The sequence below is a fragment of the Sturnus vulgaris genome, chromosome 3, assembly GCF_052056855.1.
Source record: "Sturnus vulgaris isolate bStuVul1 chromosome 3, bStuVul1.hap1, whole genome shotgun sequence".
Lineage (NCBI taxonomy): Eukaryota > Metazoa > Chordata > Aves > Passeriformes > Sturnidae > Sturnus > Sturnus vulgaris.
Genome location: NC_142245.1, coordinates 26,061,038 through 26,083,069, shown reverse-complemented (window position 1 = coordinate 26,083,069; position 22,032 = coordinate 26,061,038). Strand labels below are relative to the sequence as shown.

The window sequence follows — 22,032 nt, the reverse complement described above, 5'->3', positions numbered from 1 at the left end:
TGGATAAAACAGAAACTGAAACAGGGTAGAAAGGACATTTGGTGCAAGGGTAGCCTGGCAGCCATGGTGCAAGCTCAGTGAAACCCTTGGAATGCACCTGCTTGGCTCAGGCCAGGGCTTATTCCCTTTCCTCTCCAACATCTTTCTCCCTCCCCTTTGTACAGTGACCGAGGCTTATGGGCTGGAGTTGCAAAAATTCTGGGCTTACCTTTGCTCTCTAGGATCTCTGAGTGAAGGAAAAAAAATATTAAAAAAACCTCCCAAGCCTATTGTCCTTGCTTTTTTCTTCAAAATTTTGATGGCTCTTTTATCATGATTTTCCACTACACATACAAGGGCCAAAACCAAAGTGCATGAATAAATGCCTTAAAATTACAGTGTAGCTGGAAATCAGAAATCAGAAGCTCCATGCTAAACAATTTTTGCACATACTCCCTGATGTATATTAAATTGCTACACAGCATATAGCTAATGACTCAAATCATTAAATATGTTCCAGATACCTCTGATCATTTAACAACTTGAAATCCAGATCTGGATGTGCAGTTTCTTAATATGTAGTTAATAATTTTTCCATTGAATATGTATGTACAACTGCTATCTTACTGTATAACTTGGACTGTCAGCAATATTAAGTAACTTTTTTAAAAAATTAATCAAATTATATGAACTTTGGAATCTCTGCAGAGTGAAATGATCCCATCATCAAAATACATGCAAAGAAAGGGTGAAGGAATCCATAACTCCATGGTCGGTATCCCTTTGTGGGTCCTTGTTTTTAGAGTATATCTGACTGTATTTTGTTCGGGTCTTTTACAGTTTTGGCCTTTACAACACTGAGTGTCTGTATAAAATAAAACAGTGTGTCCCTTATTCTTCCTGGTCTAGCAAGTCCTAGTCCTCCTAAGTCTTTGTAAATTTTATGGTCTAAGAAATGCTGAATAATTTTTTTCCTGTATGCTTTCTTGATTTTTAGTAGTTTTATGTCAACTACTCATCAGTCATCTTTTTTTCCAAGCCAAGGAGTCCTCTGCCACGTAAACTCTCCATGTAGAGAAGCATGCCAGATAATCCTTGTTGCACCCTGCTTTAGCTCTCCTCCTTCTGCTGTGCCTTTTTGGAGGTGAGGGGTCAGAGGTGTGCTCGGTATTCACTCTGAACATCCTCGACATTGTTATTCTTTCCCTCAAAAGGACTCTTGAAATGCAGTGTGCTGTCTGCCTGCTAGCAAGCATTGGGATGACTCAACAGAGTTCTCATGGAGTTTAAAGGTCCATTTTAAGAAGGAATTATCCTTATGGCCCATGGATTCATAGGGCCACATTACCTGAACTCAGAGGATTTTATGCCCTCTGCAGGGCAGTTTAGACAACCTTAATACCTGTGTTTTGAACTTACAGTGCCTCAGTGCTCCTGAAGGAGGAATCCCTTCCAGCAGCCAGCACTCAATATTATGCACCTCAGCCCATTGGAAATTTAGGCAAAAATTATCTTCCGAGTAATAAAATAGAAAGTAAAGCCTGTATTCAAAAAGTAGAGGGGATGGTAGATATTCTGAGGTTCTGGTTCCTGGCCTCAGTTTCCTGTTTTCAATAGTAGTGTAACATAAAATACACAGTTTTTTCCAAGAAAAAGAACCAGAATCAATCTACTACCAGGATTTGAGAGGTAAGTAATTTCTCTTGTTTCTGGAGAAACCTTGTCAGGTTTCTCTTCCAGGTCAAAAAAGGAAGCTTGCAGTTGCTTTTGGGTTTTCATATCATTAGACTGTGGTCAGAAGATGGTGCAAGTTGCTGTTTGAGGTTAGAATCAGACACCTCCATTCAAATTCAGGCAATATTATTGGATATGGGCCGAGAAGTTAATGCTAGAAGGTTAGTATCATGAAATGACATCAACCATAGCTCAGCTACAATCAAATATTTATTTCCTAGTTTGAGGCTCTCATTTTACGCTCTGAATGAATAAAACACAGCCTGACCAAACGCAGGTTGTGAGACAAGTGCAAGCTCTCCTTGGAGGTTAACAATCTGATTTCTCTCTCACACCACTTTTACGGTCATTTAGCTCCATTGACTTTGGTGGAATGAGTCCTGATTTACAACATTGCTCCCAAAGACCTGACACCAGCGCTGCTATTGTGTAGCACAGCTTTAAACCTGCACTGAAACAAAGCGTCTTTCCATTGTGCTTGCCACAGTAGTATCAGTTCTAAGCCCTAAAGAAAATCTTTGTTAAATCCAGATCCATAGAGAACACATTTTGCAAAAATTATTTCGGTTTCTCGTTTGTGGCATTATTTTATAATTTAATATTGGTTATGAGGTTTGTTGTTTTCTTATTTTTTCTCCAGTGATTTTCACTTACTGAGGTAATCCTGGGGTTTCAGATCAGAAATATAGGTCAGAGGTTTACAAAGTCCATATTTGTGCATAATTTTGGTTGGAATAGATACCACCAAGCTGAAATTAAATCTAAAAAATGCTGCTAAATTTAAAAACAGAAGCAACTAAAAAGGTAGAATTAGTAATTTTAGACATGACTTGGAAATTAGTTTACCTGCTGTCATCTCTCCTCAGTGTAAGTTTGCACACAATGGACTACCATTTCTTCAATGTAACGTGCACCACCATGTGAGGTCTCCTGTGCTCCTTCTTACCTCATATTGACTTCCTAGTGTAGAGTAGGCAGGAAAAAACATCTGAGTGCAAGCATCTGATCAAGCAATGAGAATCTGTGCTCTTAGCTTGACTCATGTTGAGACAAAATAAGCTCAAATAAGCTGTGGGAAAGCTGAGCAAGCTGAGCACAATAAACTTTCAGTCTGCTTCTCTGCTAGGTAGATACAGCCTTTCCTGCTGGAGTTCTCCTTTAGGATCTTTAACTCATGTAGGCTGAGGATATGGAAGAGCACGTGTGCTTTTGATATCTGTCTGGTGTATTGCTTAAATTGCCAGAGTTCATTTTTCAGAGTCCTTAGTCTGTCACTGGGAAGCTGTAGAATGATCTTCCTCATCAGCCAGCCCTTGTCTTCTTCCCAGTGCAATGGCCATATTCTTTGGAGAAGAGATCAGCTCTCTTCTCTTCCTCCTTAACACAATCTGAAGTGTGGTAGGAACATCAGGAGGGCAGGGCAGCATTAAAAAGGATTTGTTTCCTGAGAGATGGCATTGTTTCTCAGTTCCCAGCAGCAGAAACTTTAAACTAATGACCTTTCCAGAACATGTAAGCCAGCTGAGCCCAAGACTCATGTTCGTTTTGATGAATTGATATTTTGTTATGATCATTTCTAGCAGGGACAATGTTTTGCAACATCATTTTAACGATAATAATAAATAAAACCATACTCCCTTCTCTCCCCCCAGAACAACCTCCACCTTGGTTATTTACCCAATGGGTCTTGGGGGGCTTCTAAGCTTTTACAATTGTCAGGGTCAGTGCAAGATAGACTCTGCTGAAAGAACCAGGTACCTGTAGTGCCACTTGTGTTTCTCTTCCTCCCCCTCTCCCAAATCCTGACTTTAGGGAGGGAACAGATATTTTTTCTTATGTGCCTGGCTTGCTGGGAAAGCCACATAGCTGTGGTCTGTTTGCTCAACATTAGCTGTGCTGCCCAAGTGTGAAAGCAAGCATGGAGTGTAGATTCTCTCCGACTTCTGTGGGATCTGGAGCAGATCCATGAGGAATGCTACTGTTTTCAGCACTTCCCTTGCTCTGCCTAAGACCAGGCACACTGAGATATGAATGTTGTTACAGCTGCCACACACTATATATAAGCCTCATGTTGATGATTATTGCTTTAAACTAGGTCTTTGTTTAAAAATGTTTTCTTCCATCTAGAATCTACCAGGTTGTGTTATACTTAAAGTAATGCTTGCTATTTTTATTGCTGTTACAGTGTACCTGGAATTTACATAATCTCACAGTGTGTGTTTATAAAAAAATACTGTCTATTTATTTATTGATTATGCAGACAGCTTTATAATGTGGAGAACTAGCCCCAAATTAATTGAAGCTAATTGGCCTGTTCATTTTTCAGTTGTTTGTATCATTTTCTATTTTGGTTTCTTTATTACTTCTAGTGGATCTGTTTCGATCCATTCCCTCCATTACAGTGCTTTCCTTTAAAAATATAATGAACTCTGTTGCATTTCAGAGAGCTGCATGGTCAACTCATGTCACTTCTGCCACCTTGCTGAATGCCATGTCACACTGCCAACACTTGGAAGCACTGACTGCTGGCTCCTGCAAGACTGGAAGGAAAGGAAGACCTGAACTTCATTGCATTGACTACATCTAAACTATTAAACAAAATTAATCAGAGAATTTTCCTGGAGGCCAACTGGCATGAAAGAGCTTGAATCCACACAGCTAAACTCTCTTGCCCTCCAAATCACGGTGGCCACATCCAAAATATCTGTTGGAGGTGGTGCCTGACCTGGGTCAATACCCAAGCTGTGCTTTGACATTGTCTGGAAGAGCATTAGCAGGCTTGCACCAAAACCATGCCAGGGACCAGTTTAGTAGTATGGATGGTTTCAGGCCCATGCCTTGCTGGTCTTGTTTAGTTTATTTAGTGTCAGAGGGAAACCTCAGTAATTCTGCCAGGAGTCAACAGGAAACTCCTTCTGGCCTCAGCCACCAGAAGCTGCTGAGAAGTATAATCATTAGGTTGTTCACCTCCTTCACATTTGGATTATTCTTCTCATTTTTTCGTTTACCAAATGAGCACTGAAAATCTTTGAAATCTCATAGAATAATAAAATTGGGTTGTTGCCTGCACAAAACTTGTTAGTTTTGAATTACCAAGAGATTTTTTCACACAAGCTGAGCTTCTGGAAAAGCCAGCTTTAGCTCTCCTCCCTGATGAAGGATCTCCTATGGCTTTGAGCAAGTTGCTAAGAGCTTGTGTGACCAGTGCCCTGTTTGGATATAGGGTTAAAAAGCAGTGAGGTGTTGAGATACAAACACACCAGGTGCTTGAGGTCACATAAGCATGCTAAACTGGTGTGAACATGGAACTCCCCTTGATTTCTGTGGCAACTTATTTCATATGTCTGGGAAGGCAATTTATTTTAAACTCTGCCGAAAGAACATGAGTACATTGTTATATCAGGATCTTTTCAAAGTCAGAGCTCTGGGGCTGGGTTTGGATAAGCCTGATATGTCCTTCATACATTGTGAGGTAGTTTGGGGAGCTCGTGCTCTGTGTTTCTAGAGCTAACTCTGTGCAATGGTATCCCAATTATCCTATGGAACACTGTACTTCACAGTACTGTGAGATACTTCTGCCTGCAGCAATATAAATCAGAATCAGGCAATTAATGCCTGAATCTTTTTCTCTAATCTGAAGATAAATGGCAGTGAAGGCCAAGTAGTTTTAAAAAGCTCATCGTACAAAATTATTATATTAAGCCATGCTGTATTACTGAGATTACAGAAAATTACCTACGTGTATTGAATTAAACCATGATTTTCCAATGATCTCAGCAGCAGCAGCAGCAGCAGAACTGGGACAATTTAATCATTGTGTTATCAGTTTGGTAGGTAACTACTACCCTGAATTGCTGCCCAGAATGAAAAAATGGTATTGTTTTATACAGAAACTAGCCCTTATTTAACTTCCAGCATTAGCCCTTACTCTTCTTAGACATCAGGCATATGTTTGAATTTCTGAAGCTGACAGGTACTGATTTCAACAACATTTAAAGCAATGCATATTTTGCCTCAGGTTTGCTAGAGGATAAGTGTACTCTTAATTAATGTGGTCATCTGATGTACAGCACCTTGCTGAACTATCAGAACTTGATTGTGTGCTTTTACCCAGTGTTCCTTTTTGGGTACAAAGTCTGTTTCATAATTGACCTATTCATGGATCAGTCTCAAAAAAGAGGTTGTAGAGCCCTACACGTGCATAGTCCTACCTGGCCCAGGCTGTGCAAATCCTATTTAATGAAAATGTTATGAAGCAAAGAAACAAGTTGTTACCCAGAATGATGTACTCAGAAATTGGTATATTTTCTCTGAGCTGGATTTTGAAAAGCAGGAAGTATGGTAAAGCAGAGGAGAAACATTTAGCCTTATCTAATTTTTCCTCCCTTTTCCTTCCCTTTTCTGTCTTGCCCCTCAATCTCCAAGCACTCTCCCATGGATGCTTGCATATGGCAGTGGCTCTGCTGAGACCAGTGCATCAGTTAAGGTTTGTAAGGCCATAATGTGTTTATTTTTGCAGTCTGATCTTATGAGAAACTGAGGAGGTCTTGCATCTCCCTCCTACTGATAACGGTGGTGTTGAAAGAGCTCAGTGCATTCCAGGGCAAAGCCTTGGAGGCTGTGGGTTAGGGAGTTGCTAACCCTCCTTTGGAAGTACATGAAGATTCCTTTGGCCTTCACTGGGGGAAAGCCTGGCTCCCCACTAAAGAAAAAGAAAAGAAAACAACAAAAACCCAAGATACAAACCCCCAACACAATAGTTGTGGTGGTCCAAATAAAACATAAAAACCCCAGTCTCAGCCCAAACACTCAATCTGGGGAGGCTTTAAAGCTCGACCCAGGGATGAGTCCATGGTCTCTTTGTGGAAGAAAGGTCCAGGCTCTGGCCATGCATGAGTGGGCTTTGGTGTGCAAGGATGTAGCCCAGTGGCCTGGGCTGGTAGTCCCTGCCTGCTGGCTCAATGCTCATTCACCCTGCACAGGCTCTGAGCTGTGCTCTGCAGCCATCACCCCAGGCTTCATCTCAGGCTCTTTTTGACCCTCTTTGGCTGTTTTAAAGCTGGATCCTTTCAGCTTATATTCTCTCTCAAACAATTCACTCTCCTCCCCCCCTCCCTTCTCTACTTCCACAACTGAACTCACTTTTCCAAACTCCCCATTCCACCATCTATCCACTCCATATGTTTATATTTTCCTATTGCTGAGGCATGGCATGCTGACCTGCCTGGACAGAGCTCCTTTATCACAGAGATAAACATGATGTCCCCCTCACATAGAATTTCTATCATGTGTGACTTTTCATCTTGAACTGCCATGACCTTTTTTTTATTAATGCTGTACTGTGCTGCTTGCAGAAGCCAGGAAAGAAAATCTTTTGTTTCTAGATAGAATACTGCTAAAGGACATGATACGGTCTTGTTTTTAATCCAGCTAATTAAAATCTGCATGTGCAGTGTAACTGAGAATGCAGCCTTCGCCCACCACTTTCCCACAGGCAGGGAATAAAGGCCTTTAGTGCAGCAGCAGCTAGCCACCCTTGGATAACAGAGAACAGAGACCACAATTCATCCCAGCTTTCCTTATCATATTCGCAGAGGGCTTTCCCCTCCCTCCCTCTCTCCCTCCCCCTCTCTCTCCATGGAATCACTTACTGTAGCTATGTGCCTCTATATATCACTGCAGAATGTAATCAAGTTAAAATTATGTTAGCTCGCATTTATCTATGCTCCAGTGAGCTTCAAATATAATTCATTTCTAGGGAAAAAAAAAAAAAGAAGAGGAGAGAAAAGGGGGAGAAAGAGAAAGAAAAAAAGAGAAAGAAAAAGAAAGAAAAAGTGTCTATTTCTAATCGAATGTCAACCCTACTTATTTTAAAACAGATCTGCCAAGAACTAACTGAATATCACAGTTTAGCAGTTCACACTTTTGTATGTTCATTATGTTGGCTTTTTTTGGATTTACTGGATGGTTGTGGTTATTACTAAAGCTGCCTTTTGTGTGTGTGTGTGTGTCAGGGAGAGGGTGCCATGGAATTTTTTCTTATGAAACATTTCCTTGGTTAGTTTTTCACTTGTTGGTTTTTGTTGGGTAACTGAAGTGGGGAGGGAGGAGGAAAAGGAAGGCAGCCTGGTGGGAAGGAGCAGTGAGGGCAGAATGGGAAGCACTAAAATTGAGCCCCCACCTGTTTTCTCTTTCTTCAAGTCATGTTTTATATGATGATGATGAGGTCATCAGGAAGTATAAAAATGTGCCAGGAGATTCAAAACTTGGAAGGAGATTGTACAACATGAGTAGAAAATACATTTCAGTGCATGTGCAGGAGCCCTTCCCCCAGAGAAGCACACAAACAGGCTTTCTGTGGTCATTCCCTGGTAACCCACACAAAGAGCTGCTCAAACAGCTGTGCCTTTGGCTCAGCACCATCCGTGGGGCTGCTGTGGAAAATGCTGATTTTGGGGCATTAACTTCCCCAGAACAAATTCAGGGAAATATACTTACAGATTGTTAATGGAAGGCTTTGTGAATCCTAAATAAATGTGTGCCATGTTGGGAAATTATTTCTCTTATTTATCGTAACAAAAGATTCATATGTGTGTGTTGTACTCAGGGAATGATTAAAGATATGTGGAAAAGCGATGTTTTGAATTCCAATAAGGCTTATTAGGTGACATCAGTCTAACTAAAGTACCTGGCACCACATTTTAAAAATATCTAAATATTTTGAAAACAGAAAAGTATGATTGAAAGATGTCAGAAGCACCATGCTGCCTGTATATTAAAATATGCCATGTTGATCAAGCATGAGAGTGCTTTTCATCACAATTTGGTTATTTCATGCTGAACTCTATAAGCAAGAATAGAGATCTGTATACTTTTCTGCTTTTACTGTCTATAGAAGGATGATATTAAATAAGAAATAGCTATTATTATACCTGTATAATTCTGATAGATTATATTTATATACCATGGCATAAGTTTTTACTTATTTTGGAATTAGCATAAAATCAGTAAAACAGTGGTAGCCAAGAAGATATTTATCTGTATTTTACCAAGTTAAGGTTTTCTGTTTCTCACATTTTGATGAATATATTCAATAATTGCTCTTTAATAGTGACACCTACTTTGACACACTGAAAAGGTTGTTAATGTCAAGTCACATATTTGATAAAAAATTAGTGTTTGCATATTGCATAAGCAATATAAGACTTATGAAGCTTCATGTATTCCCTTTAAGTGGGCTAATCCTAATAAATATGACATTTTTATTGTTGCTTAGCAGTCTTCTTAGACATAAAATTAATTTGCATTTTGGGGGACAATTACCATTTTTATGGGCAGAGCCAATGTTAAATTATGACCTGTAATTCCATGTAACTAATAACATAAATTAGGAGGGTGATTATTATTTTTGTCACTAATAGCTGTTGTTGTAGAGTACATTTTAAGGAGAGGGCATATAACAAGAACTGAAAATCAACCCATTGCTATGTTAGTCACATAGGGCAAGCAGCATGGCATAAATTCCCTCTCAAAGTTACTGGAGGATGCTGAACATCAGGGCATGCTAAAGGTCAGGCTTAATAATGGGGCATAAGTCTCAGACCCCGACAGTGAACATCTCATGTATTGAAAATCAGGATGTCTTTACTAAGTCCCTAAATCACTTTATGCACTCAAAGCCACATTCACAAAGTTTAGCTTGTGATTGGATCCAGAAGCGTTTAGGAGGTTCTTGTCAATACACTTAATGAAAAGAGGGTCAAAATAACATTCTGAAATCTCACATGTGGGACCTGAACCTGCACTTCTGATGTTCTGATTCATCTGTGTCATCAGCAACTGCTTACAGGGATTCCTTGTTGGTGATACCATGGAAAATAAGACTATGACAGGAGGCCACACCCGAAATTTTGTATCAATTTTTTGTTAGTTTTCAATTCCCCTTTCAAAAATTTATTTCAAAGTTTTCAAATTTTCGTTGTTTATACATCCACTTTTTATGCCACCTTTTTATTAATCTTGAGCACAACAGATATATACTGATCTTTAAGAACTAAGAGGATATTCTACACTAAGTGAAAGTTCAGAATACCAAAGAGGCTGACATGTCATCGATGGCAGTTATTTAAAATATTCAGCTATGGCTGCAGAAAGATCCCTTTAAAAATGACTGTTCTTCTTTCCTATACTAACCTCATATCAAAGCAAGTACTTAAATCAATGCCAAAAGGAGTGAAAAGATAATTGTGATTAAATTCCTTTTGACACTAGACATTCCCCTCGAAATCCAATTCTCAGATTTCACTGCATCCCTTCTCAACAAAAGCTGGCTGACCCAATTGTGCAAGAATTTTTTATAAGGCTGTGAAACCAAGGGCTGGTTAATCAGGCCCTTTCTGCAAATGATAAAGACCAAGGCAGAAATGCTGCATCCAAACTGATGATTCAGGGGGACAGTAGGAGGCAGCTGCTGAACTGCAAACAGAATGTGAGTCACCCCCTACCTCACTCTTGAATGAAAAACCCCAAACCAAAACAATAATATGCTTAGAAATTACTTTCTCTACTCTCAGATTGAACGAAGAGAGTGGCAGCCCGTCTGTCCTTGCTTAAATAACTAGGTAAGTTTATTACTGGTGGTGGACAGAATGGTGTAGCCACATAGCTCTGGAAATGGAAGAGTAATGCTGACCAATAATTGTGCCAAAGTCTGGTTTTACCTATTAAGAAGAATCCTGTGTGGATAAAAACCAACTTGGAAGCTGAGATTTAGCCTTCTGCAACAGTGTAGTCACAACTATAATCCTAATAAGTAATGGGAACATAGGGACAGCACTCATTAGTTATAAATAATTAATTATCAGCAATGGGAAACCTATGGTAGCAGCAGGAACCCAAGGCTGGTGCCCTGCAGGTACCTGGCAAATGAAAGGTGATAGGCACACACCGTATCTCCTGCCCTTGCCAGGTATGACTGAGAGGTATAAACTACTGAAATAGAAAGGGGAATTTCTTGCTGAAGGCATTGTAAAGAGTTCTTCCTACTCATTTATCCCTTGTTTGTCAGTAAGGTCCCATGTGTTTTTCTGAGACACGATTTTGTCCAGAAGGAGCAAGGTGAGCTTCCATTCAGTTCAGCATTAAACTGAAAATGGTCCTTGCAAGCTCTTCTTTACCTGTGGTAAGAAGCCTTGAGCTCCTTTAAAGAAAAAACAACTGAAAGCCATTTTTCCAAATCTCAGCCTGATGCTGTTCCCATTCATATTGGTTGGATTAGTATGCCTACCTACTCCAACATCAGGGTTTTGTCTTTTGCTGTAGGAAATAAAGTCCTGAACTGTACCCTCTACCTAAAATCAAGAAGACAGTTTTGGATAGGTAGAGTATCCAAAGTTCGTATTTCTGAAATTGTGGCCACAAGCAACTAGCCGGAATTTGGCTCTCTCAATTTGTTCACTTCCTATGAGAATGGCAATATTATGACATTGAATATGAATGCAATAATCCACAGAAAAAAAAATAACATGTTTTGCACATTTTCTGGTACCAAGGGATTACCATTTACTGCTGCTGTTATTTAGAAATACTTACATACATATATGTAGCCTTTCTAGTTTTCTCAAAAGAAATGGGAACAGGATTATATCTGAGCTGGCTAAACATTTACTATTGTGATTATAATAATTGTCTCACTTTTACCTTTTTGTATACTAAACATCGAATAATTTCTCTCTGACAGACAAGTGCTATGCATATGCATGGTCCAGCACTTCTACCTTGCTCCCTATCACGGCAGGAGGATTGGGATAATTCTCCTGTTTGCACCAGCTCAGGTAGGACATTGTTAGCAGCAGACCTTTCACTGCCACTGCTGCAATTTCTGGGTTCCAAACAGCTGACAGCTTTAACCTATTGAAAAAAAAGTGGAACATCTCTGAAAGTTTCACTTCAAAATTTAGCCAGCATAAAATCTGTTTTTCAGGGGCAAATTTTTGAGTGCTTAGAAGAAGATACTCCTGAACATACGCAGTCTTTGAAGTTTACCTCTGATGACATCTTTGGGAAACACACTGATTACCCCACAGGAACAAGGGATGCATAAGGCCTACAAGCTCTTTACCAGGAAAAGTCATTTACATGGAAAAGTCATTCTGTGACAGCCAAGAGGTGAAATGAAACAAAAGAGACCCAGTTCAACACACATGGACTTTCTGAATGAAGGCAACTGAAAGGTCAAGAGAATAATCTGAGTGATCAGCAAGGTGGTGAGGCACACACCAAAAGTCAGCTTCAGGTGTGCTTCCAATCAGCTCCTTGTTTTGAGAAAACATAGTTTTCAACCTCATTTTTTGCACCTGCAAGTTGGTTATCTGGATTAGCCTGATAATTAACACGTGCCCTGAGAGTTTGCTCTCTTTTTTTCTGAGGCTGTGTTGATGCTTGGCCTTGGTGCTCGGGCTTAGTGTCCTCCATGCTTTACTTATCCATTACAACATTGTATTCCCTTTTCCTTGGCTTCCAGAAATCTATTGACAAACTTGTAAGTTTTTTTCTTTTTGTTGGTTTTTCATTGTCTACCATTTTTTCTTCTAAAATGATGCCACTCATGTCTTGAATGTCAGTAAATGTCCTTTATGTAAACCTGCAAAAGCTCATCAAGATGTTTTGAACTCTGTTTAATGTCTATCTGTGAACTTTCTTTTCATTTCTAGGTTTAGTGTTTTTTCCTCATCTTTTGTCTCAAATGTTTTTCTTTAGCTAGCACGATTTTTGATTTCTACTTTCAAACTTTATTCTCTCATATTTCAAAGTGCTCTAAACATTCTGATCCTTTATAAAAGTCCTTGCTTAGGTAAGCTTTTTCAGAGACTCAGCTGCTCAGGCCATGCTATTTCTAAAAGGCTTTTTATTTTGGTGGTTGCTACCCTGACAGATTGAATTCTTGACTTTTTCCATTTGAATCTGGTAAGTAATCTAAAAATAGTTAGGTGGCCTTGGTGTCACTTGTGAGGTTGGGATTTCATTTCTTTCTTTATTTATGAAAAACCAAGAACATTATTGGTTTCTATAGTGAAGATGGAACTAATGCCATTGGGGCTAAACTGAGGTTCAGGAGGGACCATTGTTTTAAAAGCAATGAATTTAGGAGGCAAATGTAAACTTTCTTAGTGTGATGAAACATAATGCATTCCTTTGAAGTATGTTTCAAAAAATGAGAAGTTTTAATTAATCATGCTTTGAACTTAGTATATGACTTGACTTTTCATCTCTGAATTTGATTTGATTAGATGTCAAAATACTATTAATTATAATACTATTTAAAATTTTTTTAGAAATTCTTGTACACTGCCTTAAAGAAGATCATAACTTAAATTTAAGAAGTTGTAAAACCCTTCCTTCCATTTCTAAGCATTTACTCTTGGAACAAATCTTGCTGAAGTCCTTGGGAGTAAGGGACAATCTGGCCCACGATCTGAGAGAGTTGCTAATCTTATTCTCACCATAGCTGTGTCTTGCCTGGTATCCTGCCTTGCGTCTGTCAGGCTCACTATGTAAATAAGTTATTCCTTGTCAATGTCTTGATGGTAGATTTAAATAAGTCTTAGAAGATTAGTGAGACGGTTTGCTCTGTAGAAACTCTGCTAATTTGACTCAGTGGCATCCTGAATATCCTGTCATTTTATTATTTTGATTTTAATTTTGCTTTTAATGACTATTTCAAAGTAATGCCTTGAACAACCAGTAGTGACCTTTCCAAATAAAGGTATGACTCTTGCTCCCTCCAGTCTTCTGTTGTTGTTTTCATGTAGTCTGAAATTTTAGTTTCCTCATAACTTGCATGGCTTGTGGGTCCAGTAATTTTTAAAACATTTCATATATTGGCAAATCAAAATTTTTCACAGCTGCTCCTCTTTATTAAAAAAACAAACAAATGCCTCTCCACCCCAAAAAAACCAACTCCCAAAAAAATCCCAAACCTTAAACAAAACAATGAAACCCAAGAAGCTTTGAGAGTTGTAATTCCCTGATGTTCTGAGAAAAGAAAACTGATGCAGGAAAATAATATAGCTCTCCAACAAAATGCCAGAGATTTTCTAATTGCTTTCTTTAGGTCCTTCTAATCTAATGCCATCACTGAGTGTTGTATGAGCTTTTTACTTCTGATGGACTCACTTTTTTCCCACCACCTCTCCTGATATGCAGAACAAGTCAGAACAACTGGCCTAACTGGAAATTAAAGAAAACAACAACAGCAAAAAAGCTTACAGAAAAAACTAGGGAGAGAAACTATAAAATAAAAAATAGAGGACCAATATAAGCACCAATCCAATATGAGCTTTACGGTGTTAAAGATTTTGGAGATCCTAGTGATTTAGTTGTTGTGTAAATGAATCTGAGATTTTTTTGTCGTTGTTGCTAATATAAATTTCTTTGGCTTGTAAAAGGTTCAACGAAGCCATGGCTGTTTCTCATTAGTGGTGGCTGTCACTAAAATGAATATGTTGCTGAGTGTTCAGTTTCTGGGAAACGTGGTTGAAACACGAGCAGCTCTCTCGATGCAGAGCTCAGAGTCAAATGTTTTCAGAGGGGATGTTCCCCATTAAGTAATGACAGAGAACCATACGGAACACATTACAAATCGAAATACTGATTGATGAAGTGCCTGTGGTCAGCTTTCTACAGAAATGAGAATTTTGAACGTATTATCACGTCAGCATGGAATTGATCTCATGTACAATCACATTTTGTTTTCATTTCTTTTTTGCTTTACAGTCTCACACGTGCTGTTCCAGATCACGTTTATAGCAAGCAGAACTTCAGACTAAAGGAAATAAAGCATCAAGTTTGAGCTCTGATGTTTCATTGATTTAGCCAAGTTCACAGAAGCCAAATATGTCTGAGTTTGTTCACACAGCTGGTGAGCTATAAAGTCTTTCTCCCTATAGCAAACTTCTCTCCTCCTTCCAAGAGCTGGGAGAAGGGACTCAGAGTTTGCTGGAGCATGTGGACATTGGGAGAGAGAAGTGGGGTCACCTGGTTAGGCAGAGTGGCTCTTGTGTGAGATTGCATTTCTCAGACTAAAAGCTCCTCTTTGTCTTCCCCAAAGTAGAAGCTTTCCTTCTTCCACTTAGCTCATTTGCAGGGGTTCGCTGAGGAAAATCCACTAGTTCATGCTGACTTTAGGGCAAGATTGCTTGATTTGTTTGCATTCAAGTTACTTATTAGTCTAGCTGTAAGTTCAGGTTTGTTTCAGATACAGTGACCTCTTCTGTTTTACACAGAAAGCAAACAGGGCAGAGTGTATGAAACCTGTGTACACAAATCGCAATGAATGTGTGTCTGAGTACAGCCCATTGAAAGAAAAATATATAGTCACATGGTAAATTTAGAAAATTGGGTCAAAGAATCTAGCCTTTTTTTTGGCCAAACAATTCTTAAATGGTGCTTCAGTAAAAGCCTGAGCTGGAATAGACTTAGACACATATTTAGCACAGTGTTATGAACACTTGAGTATTTCTGGTTCTGAGACCCCATCATGAGGTTATTAGAGTGCTAAGGCACATCAGATATGAGAGCCAGGTCTTGCTTGTGCCTTTGCTAATGGAAACTCACCCAAGTGAACAGAGTTGCTTGGTTTACATTTGCACAGTTGATGCCACAGCTTGGCCTAGGACATAAAAGTTTGAACATGAGGGGAAAGTAACAATCAAATGTCTGCTAATGCCTAGAAATGTGAACAGTGGACTGCATCTAAAACTAAAAGCAAGGAGAGAGAAATATCAGGCATTCGTGTAAAGCACTTGGCTAAAATTTAGGGTCTATTTTTTCATAATTATTGACTTGAGACAATTGGACCTGATTATTCAGAATTATTAAGAATGCAGTATCCTTAGCCGAGTTCTCTGAAAATGAAATCTCTGAGGCTTACAGCAAAAATTAATTGTCCTAGCCCTCTTAAATACATGTGAGTGGTTGGTTTTTTTCTAAGAATTAGCCATGGTAAACTGTCTTTCAGGGATCTGATTTCTGCCCTTCAGACTTCTACAGATGTTCTTCAAAATGCAGAACAAATGTACCTTCCTGATAAGCAATTTGTTATTTTTCACTTTGTATTTATTCATGTCAGAAATGTGTATTGGTATGTAAGCAAACAACAGTATTTAAGTGCTTAATTATATCAAAGGATAAATAAATGTGGAGTAACATGAGGAAATATTTGCAAGCAGCTGTTCTGGGATATCAGATTTCAAGTTATCTGTAGCCCTCATAATTATTACAATGCTTTTGTGCTATTAAAAATATAATGCAGATATCATAGTGATAGTAATGATGAATGATTAGCTGAGATTCTACTACCTTTCAGATATTTAAGTCAGAAAAATTCTCGAAGTCTTTTTGACAGTGATGGTTAATCTTTGGCAACAGATACAGATTTTTGGTGGAGCTGAAGGGCTTCCTGGCAGGAGGGATATTGAGAGAGCTGCAACTGCTGTTCAGATTGCCTTCCCCATGTACAATTTTCTTACACAAAGACCCTGCAGTCTTTGAGGCTCTTCAGCCCAGCACTATGGGCTCTGCTCTCAGAAATGTTGCAATTGCATTTTTGGTGCTGTCCAGGAATTGCAAGTTTGAGCTTAGATAGGGCACAGATTCGGAAACACTCACTGAAGTTTACCTGGCACTCGGTTCAGATCTCATGAATCCTGCTGGTCTTGGAGGATCAAATATTCCAAAGTCCTCAGTGAGACTGCCTCCCCAGCCCAAGATGAGCAATAGTCACAGTTCTTATCTGAACAGGGGAGCATTTTGGCTGAGATGAGGGAAAGGTTGACGGTGTTTGCTCAGCCCCCGTGTGTATCTCGGGAGGACTGTCAGTCCCATAGTGCATGGTTTGGCCTGGCAGAGATGGTTGAGGCTTTGGTGCCAGAAGGACTAATTAGTGCTGGACTGGGTGCACCCATGCACATTTCTGGCAGTGTAACCAGTAGATAAGTTTTGTGACTTCTAGGCTTGCTGTGCTCTGACAGGAAGCAAGGGTGTGGCTCCTGGCTCCTAAAGCTGCTCCAAGCAGGGGCTGAGCAGGCTTGCCCTGCAAACCCCTGGCTGTGTGCCTGAGCTGCTCTCCTGAGCTGCTCACTGATGTGAGTGTGTGGTGAATAAACTCAGAGCTGCAGAGTGAGGTCAGTCAAACAGGTTATCTGCAGGCTTGGGCTGCCGTTTTTTCCTTCCAGCACTAGGCATCCTAAAACTGACAGACTACCTCAATAAACTTGAGGTTTTCCTATGGATCAGATAAAATAAGGAGATTGCTCTTTCTCTTTCCACTGAAAATTTCTAAGCTTCTCCTGGGACATAAATCAGAGAATTAGGATTCTAGATATTGAGTTAATCTGCTCCAGAATTTGTTTTCCTGTATACGTGAAGATAACATCGTTTTGTCTCAGATAAAAATATTGAGACAGAATTATGTGAATTGCTATAGCTGCAGTTACCATTTTCCACAAGAATGTGTTATGGACAGAGAAGACTTGCCAAAATAATCATCACTAATAGAGATTTCTCTTTGCTTTTGTTACTGTTTCTTTTGAATGGTTGTGTTTGATTTTGTTCCTTTGAAGAGGATTGCTTTATTTTTTTAGCTTGCCAATTCTTATTCATTTCAGCAACCCTAAAAAAATATTTTCAAAATGGCCAAGTAACTAAAGACTTTCTCTCTTTCTCAGATGTGATCTGGAGCTTATATGTGGGCCTGGAAATGCTATTACCTGCCAAAACACTAGTGAAACTGGTGTGATACAGACATCTAAATCTTCTGAGACTCTTGGTCTCACATAGAAGATCTGGCACTAGTACAACCATTTAGGTTACTGGTATGTATTTTTATTGAAAAACATCCCAGTACAACAGCATTTATAGATATGAAGGCATCCCATGTTGTTTCTTCCCTGTACTGCTATTTCCTTTCTAGATTGAAATAGGTGATACTGCTCAGAGTACCAGTATAACTGCACCAATATTAAATGTTGTATTAACTATAGTTGACATCTTGTTGAAAGTTGTGACAGGCTCCTAAGTGCTGGTCTATTCTGAAACTGAGATTTAAGGTCTAATTCCAAAAAACTTTGCTTTCTTTTTAGATTGGGGTTTTTGTCTCTTTGGCTCTCTTGGAAGGTTCTTCTGTGCTTATATTTATGCTGCCAAATCAGATTGGGATTCAGCCTTCGAGTAGGACTTTGGGTGTTATTATTTTTGTCTCATAAAAATGATAAGACAAGAATTAGGAACAATATGAATGAGGAATAAGGCTTGAAGTTTTTGAAGCAGATCTGTCTCTCACCAGAAACAAGTCCATGCTAAGGTTGCACTTCTTTATGAGACTTATTTTGAGCTTCCCTAGAATTTTTGAGGCAGTCATCTGAGATCTAAACAGCAAGGCAGCCTGAAAAGTAAACAAATCCTTTTAGATGTGGTGAGCAGATCAGATTGGATATGAGTTCCAAGAATGTACAAAATTAAATCTATTTAATTTAGCAACAGAAATGTTACTGCGCAGTGATAGCACACACGTGATTCACCTCCAGTGTTGCAACACCATCAACCAGAGAGACTGGACACAGAGATGACTCTTCTTGGCCTTGCTGGGAATACCAGTAAGAAGCCTAACCACTGTTATGCTGTTTTTCAACTCATGTGTTAGTCATAGACAAAAAATTTACTCCCAACTAAGTCACCAAGTTAACTGAGTAGCACCAAACTGTTTCAGTTGTTGGATTTCCATGGCCACTCCAGGACTTGTCCTGTTAGAATATCACAGCTGGATGATCACATCTGGCCATCAGAGAGCAACTTGAGGTCTACTCTTTCAATAAAAAAACTGGTTTGGACCCGTGCTTCCTAGTCAGGATCATGTATTGATCTGCAGTTCAGTCATATTAGGACACAAATCATTACTATTTTCCAGAGTGACATGTTTCCACCACATTTTGCTTTTCTGGAGTGATGTGGGACATTACTCTTACCCCTCAAAAAAAAAATCCTCGGGCCTCTTTTTTTTCTGATCATCTCACCTGTATGGGGCAAAATTATATTTGCTAGAAGAATTGGCAGATATTGCAAAACCAGTCAATCATGCATTGTATAGTTCTTCTTTTTATCCCTTTCATTTTTTTTTCTGAATTGTCTGATTACTGAAAAGCATCAAGTACAAAAGGAAAAAAGCAAAAGCAAAGGTAGGACTTTTCATTTGCTTGGGGCCACCCAGCTCCCAAGAGATCTGAAACAAGAGGGCCCTTCTGAATCCCAGAGAAAGAGCATGTTTTTCTGTAAATGCTCTCACATTCTCTCTTGCTCTCACTTGCTTTAAAGCATACATCTGATACAAATTAATCTGCAGGGTTTTTAGTCATTTCCCATCCGCTGCTGGGGCAAATTAGACTTGCTGATGTTGTTTTGGCCTAACCCTGAAGCTGCATGAAAGGAATGGCCCAGAGGGAGAGCGAGCATGTTCTCCTTGGCTCTTCTTCCATGTACTCTCCAGTCTGTTCAACAAAAAAAAATAGTTCAATTGGCCTGAAAGGCACTGAAAACCCCTCTGTAGTACCTTAAAGAACCAAAATTACTTAATTAATGTGGAGACCATTATGTGAGGTTACCATATGAATGAGTAAGTGGACTGCCTGAGTTACAGAGCAGGAAAGAGGAAAGGATATCTGAGGTCAGACTTGTCAGGGTAAAGGAATCCTAAACAATGAGGGCATTGGTTTAAGATTTGAGGAAGAATTTGAAAAAGAGCCCTGAGAGTGAAATTAAATGAAGCATGGGAGCGTATTAGTGGAGATTAGCAGTGCAGTGAAGGAACCCAGAGCAGACTGCCAATGGCCCCTGAGCACAGGCAGCTTTAACTGGGCTGATGCAGACAGGAATTAGGCAGTGCTGGAGTCTGACTGAAAACTATTTTCCTGAGCAATGTTAAAGAGTTTCTCTTCCACACCCCCTTTCTTTCACTGACTTCTCAAAGTGAACATGCCCCTGTCTCAGCTGCATGTGTTTTTTGGTTTTTTTTTGCCAGGAAGACTTATGACAGAAGCAGATAAAGCAGAGTCAAGACTTGAAAAGCACTTGGGCTCTCTCAGTGTAAATGTGAGATTCACTTAGTAGCACAGGATTGTCATTGCAAATGTGCTGCTTCAGAGGAAAAGAGGACAAAGCCTTGTGAAACTAACAAAGTTAATGCTTGTGCTTGAAGTCTGGGAAACATATTTGCTTACACAGATGCTGGTTTAGTGAAAACTAGATTATTTTTCTGAAACATGACTGTTTACAGTGCTTTTCACAGCTCTTTGAGGCCATTTCAAGACTTTTCTACTTGGAGTTTTTCATATTAGTTAGAGTTTTCAGAAATTATTATCTATGATAGAACAAGAATCCAATAATGAGATGAAGGTGGCAATATTTTGTAAGGTGTTGACTGCATTATTTATTTTATTGGCTTTGGTTTCATTTGCTGCCATTCTGAAACAGTACTCACATATTCTGGAATAAAAATCCTGACTGCTGCATGTGAGTTCCTAGCACTTTTCCTATCAGCTACAAGCAGAATTCTTGCTAAAAGCAAGGGGAAAGTGAATAATCTTGCTGAAAATACTTTTATTGTGTGCTTTTGCAGAAGACAATGGATCGTGAGTAACATTTGCAAAACCATCCAAAGAATCCCAAAGTAATACCTGTCAGAGCCTGTAGGAAGTCAGATTATATTTAGACCAGGTTTTTCGATATAACCAATGCCCCCAGTTGACTGTATGGTTTGGGAGGACCTAAGAACTTTGGAGAACAGTAATTCAGTGCTTTGGTGTTAAATCCTGCTGTACCAATAGCTGGCTATATATCTGGAAGAAGTTCTTTCTTGTGGGGGTGGTGAGGCACTGGCACAGGTTGCCCAGAGAAGCTGTGAATGCCCCATCCCTGGAAGTGTTCAATGCCAGGTTGGATGGGGTTTTGAGAAAGCTGGTCTAGAGGAAGGTGTCTCTGCCCATGGCAGGGGGGATTGGATTTGGATGGTCTTTAAGGTCCCTTCCAACCCATACTGTGATGGTATGATTGTATGGATTAATGCCCATCTTTAAAAAGCTGCCTTGTATCTTTAGCAATAAGTACTCTTGGTAATCTTGTGTTTTACAACTGTAGGTCTTCAACACTGGGGCTTAGACTTCCAAACCACCTCCTACATTCTCTTGGGGCATCGAGGGAACCTGTGTGCCTGAAGTGCCTCTGGGCAATGGATTGAAATGCTTGTGTTGCTTCGTGGAGAGTAGTTCCTAAAACTTCACTGTTTTGTGTCCCTAAAACCTCTAGGTGCTTCTGGGAAAGGGGGTGGAGGTGGACTGTAAGGGGGTAAAGGTGGACCCTGACTGTCAGCAATCATAATAGTTTCCAAGTAACACTGAAACTGCTGTCTGGCTGATATTCTAAAATGGAGTGGATTAGTGGAATCCACACAAATATTGCTTCATTGCATAAACTGCATTTCAGCAGCAGTTTGGATGACATTTTCATGTTTCCCTTTGCAGCAATTGTTTCATTTCTCTGCAAAAGAATAATTTAAGTAATTGGAATTTTCCTGCAGGATAGGAAAAAATTACTCGCTTTCCATCCCTTTCTTTTTTATTTTCCCATCTATTATTTTAATTGAAACCAAAATTGTTTGAAATATTAAATACCATTAAAGGCCTCCCATAAGTAGAGTTGTGTGGGAAATACTTTTCTAACCTGCACAACTTTTGTATTTTTCTGAGTACTTCTGGTCTGCTCTGAGACAAAACCAAGCCCCTTTAAAGGCAGCTTGTGTTTCTACATGCGTGTTAGCATTATGAGAATGGTGTGTAACCCCCCCAGAAGTTTCAGCTTCAAAATACCTCATTTACTTCCCAACCAAAGAAAAGATTGCTGATAAAAAGTTCCATGATTTTGTTCTCTCTCCAGATCCTGAACAGGCATACTAGCAGGGCACTGCCCTTCAGCTGAGTGCTCTGCAGGTTAATATGAAGGCCACGACAAGTCTGAAGTTGGTAGGAATCGACACAGAGCATGGCCCCACTTGTATTTACCCAGCCTGCCTTCAAAACACACCTTACAACCTGGCTGAGTGAGGGTTGAATTCCCCTTGGCAAGCAATGCTGCTTTGGGAGGTTTTGGACTCACAGTCACCTGCTCTCTAGCTGTCATGCAGGGCTTCACTGGGAGTTCTACAAGCTGACTGATATGTAGGCCTGACTGATATGTCCCACCTGCTCCAGAGGAGCTGTGTGTGAGTTGTTTAAG

The 22,032-nt window shown here is 39.6% G+C and overlaps 1 long non-coding RNA gene across 1 annotated transcript in view; it reads left to right on the top strand.

Moving 5' to 3' along the window:
- The window catches only part of LOC106857213 (uncharacterized), a 280,912-nt gene extending 266,311 nt beyond the window's left edge, over positions 1-14,601 (top strand). The window contains exons 15-18 of the long non-coding RNA XR_015802218.1: positions 4,157-6,199; positions 11,453-11,546; positions 11,696-12,007; positions 14,488-14,601. This is a non-coding gene — a long non-coding RNA (uncharacterized LOC106857213). The remainder of the gene's footprint in view (positions 1-4,156; positions 6,200-11,452; positions 11,547-11,695; positions 12,008-14,487) is intronic.
- Positions 14,602-22,032: the final 7,431 nt, after the last annotated feature.